Source organism: Haemaphysalis longicornis, unplaced genomic scaffold (genome assembly GCF_048455015.1).
Source record: "Haemaphysalis longicornis isolate Haplotype H1 unplaced genomic scaffold, Haemaphysalis longicornis Haplotype H1 scaffold_3, whole genome shotgun sequence".
NCBI lineage: Eukaryota > Metazoa > Arthropoda > Arachnida > Ixodida > Ixodidae > Haemaphysalis > Haemaphysalis longicornis.
In genome coordinates this window covers 150,689,110-150,693,807 of record NW_027526335.1, presented here as the reverse complement: position 1 = coordinate 150,693,807, position 4,698 = coordinate 150,689,110, and the positions used below count along the sequence as shown (strand labels likewise).

The following is a 4,698-nucleotide window of genomic DNA, read 5'->3' as shown; positions in this document are numbered from 1 at the left end:
GAAAAGCGAAAGCATAACTTCGGTAATTACCAGCTCCGGCGTTCTCTTAGAGCAAGACACCGATCCAGGAGCTGGAAAGGCGCTAAAAGCAGACGGCGCGCCTTTGATCGCCTCTGCTGCGGTGAGATATTTGCACCCGGTTCTTTTCGTTCTTCTTCCCGCCTCTCCTAACGAGGAAGGTTCATCTGTGAGGACGCTGATAAAGGACCTTTCACAGAGGCTGCGGTGAAAGGAGCGCCCATGTCTGCTTTACTTTTCTAACTCCATCGGCTCGAACGTACGACGGTCGGGAAGAAAGACCACGGTATTAGGTGAAGCCAAACTTTACCTCGCAGGTGTCTTTCTTGCTGAAAGTAAATGAGAAGGAGAACGACAGGAATCGATACCCGATCATAGAAAAGGACAGCAGAATGCGCTCGTCCCAACAAAAATTGTTTAGGCATGCCCTATATTTCGTTTACATATTGGTGTTCTTTATTGCAAGAGCCTTCAATCTCTGTTTCAAGCAGGTGCGTTGTGAGGTACAGAAATTAGGTGATCCAAAAAAAGTTGAAGTTGCGCAAGAAGCGCATTTTGAGCCTGGTATTGAGCGCCAGGGAAGGGAAGCTGCCGTGCGGGATGAGGGTAGGAGGAGTGTTCTGGGGAATTGCGACGAAGCACGCGCCAGAAAAGAGAAAGATCTGCTCCAAATTATCATATATAAGGAATGAAGACTTCTGTAGACGATAGAGAGAAAATATGACTATAACGAGGAATCTTTCCGTAGAAAATTATCGAAAGATGCGTGAGGATTGGCTGGCCCCATAAATTTGCAGTACTTGCATTCAGAAACCCTTGATAGCCCCAAGCATTTTCAGGGCCTGCAGGACCCTTCACATGCTGGGAACCTTCATATCTCGCCATTTTTGCGCTGCAAATGAAATGGAAAATAGCATTGTGTTTGGATCTCTCTGTACATGTCTGTGAGTAGTGTAAGAAATAAAACAAAACCTCTCAACACATATCTGTGGCGGCAATTCAACCACATCGGCCCCCTTGCTAGAAACATGCATTCCGTTTCGCACTCGGTTCGTCGCTTCACTCGCAGCCAAGCGAAAGAACGAATTTACGGGGACAGCTACTAGTGTTTCCAAGATGGATGCCATAGCCCCCACTGCGAATTCTTCAATCACTTGTCCGTGGCGACCTCCAAGGACAAGATTCTCACCTGCGCCTTGCTCAAGACCACATCTATGTGGGCCGCTGAATAAATGTCCGCGTCTCTCGTCATCACTTCAACTCCTGCAAGGTAATAATTACTGACATTCAAGCTGCCGGGCGTAGCTTTCTGGAGGGTAAAGTGGCTCCTACTACGTGGAAGCTCTTCACTCAAAAGCCCCCAATTGAAGATTGACATTGTGTTCACCCCGAAACACTCCTCGCTAACGGGGAGTAACTTTGGCCATAAGCAATCCTGCGAACACTCCACACAGGCCTTTGATGGAATGCCGGGTCTGGTTCTCCTGATCACATTCTAAGATATAACCAAACATTCCTGCTCCTCGGGACATTTAACACCTACAAACCCGAAGGTAACCAACACCGAGGACGTCATACCAACAAAACTTCCAACAAAGACATTTTCTCAACCAACTTGGTTACATTGCATGTGCCCCACTCAGTCCCCCCCTGTCCCATGTAAGTTCTCCCCTCACTAATCGTATCCTAATCATATGACCTGAGAGTAAGGATATAACCCAGCACCGCCACCTATATCCGTGCCCCTTCCCTTCCTTGAGGTTTCCACAACTCCGTGGCCGGTGGAATTCCCCAACTCGTTTTTGGAGCTGTTCAATGCTGTTTCCGAGAGCGCCTCGCAACTTCTCTAGGAATACCTTGACGCCCTCCCCACGAGAGTTCGGGGACTCCCAGTGGCAGCGTACCGCTATTCTGGGGTCAGAGGAGTTACCTGATGCTTGAAAAAAGAGTTGTATATGGGACAAGCATTTCAACTCCTCTGAAGAATTGCCCGTACTACTTTACTTCTAGAGCGTATGCGAACACGTGAATATTAAACTGAACTTCACGTCCGCCAGGATGTAAATTTAAAAATCTCGCTGGCCTTTTTATTCGCATTTCAGGGCAAAATCCTCAAATCGATTTTGGTCAACTGGATTGGCACCATTTGCAAGCATAAACGAGTTGGATTTATCAACAGGCTGAGTGATAATTGAGGAATGGGTAAAACAACACCGTTTTCCCGAAATCATGATTGCCTCTGTTAGGTGGGCGGCATAAAAAAATGTTGTACAACAGTGTTTAGATACGTGAATGAGTTACGTATACCAACAAAAACCAGTTAAATACCTCAAAGGGCGAGTGATAAAATAATATCCGAAAAATTATTTCACCGCTTTTCAATCTCTCCTTGGTGTAACTTGCAAATTTTTTAGATATATTGAGCTGCAACACCGTATTCCCAATGAGCTCAAGAAATTTGACGCCGTTTGAACAAGCCGTTTGGCTGGGCGTGGACATCGCCTTTTAAGCCCTTTCGTCTCGTCAGGCGTGTCATTTGTCAAGAACAATTTGGCCCTTTTACCGGCGTCGAGGGCCAAAATCGGTAAAAAAAGCTTTTCTGCATTTGTATGACTAACATATGTCAGCAAAAATCAGTTGGATGAATGAACCAGTGAAAAATTTATTGAAGAATCTTTACGAACACCCATTTTAGACCGAAATTGCGAAATCTACTCGGTAGTGTTGGTTAGGGCGAAATCCTATTGGGTTAGGGCGAAGTCCTAAAGATATTCTTAAAGGCTAGACACATCAGCAAGAAGCGCATCGATATGTGAACGGGTAACCAAGATAATTACAAATTTACGATAAGAAAATATTGCTCTTTTCCTCAGTTACGAGTGCAATTTCCGGAAATGTTGACTTAGTGAGCATCTGCGCTATTACGCAAATGTACTCGCGAAATTTCAGGTCTCTAGACCTACTAGTTTTGGCTGGGCGTTGATGAGCCAGTCAGTCAGTCGGGCACTTCTCTTTTTAGGTATAGATATATAGTGTGGAAACAAAATTACGCACAAAGAGTGCGAGAAAATAAGGTTAGTAAAGACAGAGACACAAGTCTTCCTGTAACGTCGGTACACTATTATTTTATTAATGTATATATTTAGATTATTCAATAAGTTTTGCAACGAGCCACAAGAAATGTTCAGGTAAAATGTATGGACAACTTTGCGGTTAACTTGTTTATAAAAAATTAGCCCAACAGTTTCTGAAGTGGAACTTCCTTCTCCAGGGACAATCTTACAATGTACAGAGACGGCATTGTAAGATTGCCCCCGAAGAAGGAAGTTCCACTTCCGAAACTATATATATTATGTCACGAGAAGACGAAGAAGGGCGCAGTAGGGTATGCGCCGCTGTGGGCCCGATGAAGGACGACGAAGAAGAGCCGTGTGTGGGGCGTGCAGCCTGGGCGAACGCTCCACACACAGCGCTTCGGCATCTTCGGCAAATGGCGCATCGCCATCTAATATTGTTGTGCAGCGTTAACTCTTCTCGTTACAATATATATATATATATATATATATATATATATATATATATATATATATATATATATATATATATATATATATATATAGTCGTGGGAGGGCGTGGGTTCGGATCCCACCTCGCGGGCATTTTTTCTCCACTTTCTTTCTTTCTTTCCAAATTCTTTATCCATTTCAATGACCTACCACATCCTCCCCTTTGCTTTCCGAGGTTTTCTTGACTGCCAACTCTTATTTCTGTGTTATTTTCAACGAGCCCCTCATTTTCTATTCTGATTCGCAAGATGCACAGCGAGGGCCTCTGTTCTGGCAGTCTTGGTGCCATAGGAAGCTTAAGAGGGTTCAACGCCAGTCGACCACTCTCGACATGTCGTAGACACTCGAGTCACGGCCCGGGGCTTAAACAGAAGGTCCCCTTCACCCCGAGTAGTCCGAGTGGCGCTGGCTACCACCCCCGAGCACAGGAAACAAAAATACCTAAAACATAAATACCCCAGAAAGTGAAGGGGAAAATCGCCCCGCCGGTAGCGTAGTGGTTATCGCGCCAGACCGGTATTCTGGAGGTCGTGGGTTCGGATCCCACCTGGCGGGCATTTTGTCTCCACTTTCTTTCTTTCCAAATTCTTTATCTGTTTCAATGACCTACCACAACCTCCCCTTTGCTTTCCGAGGTTTTCTTGACTGCCAACCCTTATTTTTGTGGTACTTGTACGAGCCACTCATTTCCTATTCTGATGCGCTATATATATATATATATATATATATATATATATATATATATATATATACACGAGAGGGTAGACACACGTATGAAAACGATGATCGAACTAACGTTTCGACCGGGGTCCGGTCTTCGTCAGACCGGGGTCCGGTCTTCGTCCCCTCTGACGAAGACCGGACCCCGGTCGAAACGTTAGTTCGATCATCGTTTTCATACGTGTGTCTACCCTCTCGTGTATTTTTGAAACCGAATCCCGGAACTTATTCATCGCTATATATATATATATATATATATATATATATATATATATATATATACAGGGTGTCCAGCTATCATGCACCAAGATTTTAAAAAAGAGCAATGGTGTTACACGAACAAAACCTATTGCGTAATGCTTGCAGTACTGTGGAGAAGCGGATAGTAATTTTT

General features: G+C 44.5%; 1 non-coding gene across 1 annotated transcript; it reads left to right on the top strand.

Annotated features, from left to right (window-relative positions):
* The first annotated feature begins 4,066 nt into the window (after positions 1 to 4,066).
* On the top strand, positions 4,067 to 4,139 carry Trnat-ggu (transfer RNA threonine (anticodon GGU)). The gene has a single exon. It is a non-coding gene; the product is annotated as a tRNA-Thr (tRNA).
* The last annotated feature ends 559 nt before the right edge of the window (positions 4,140 to 4,698 follow it).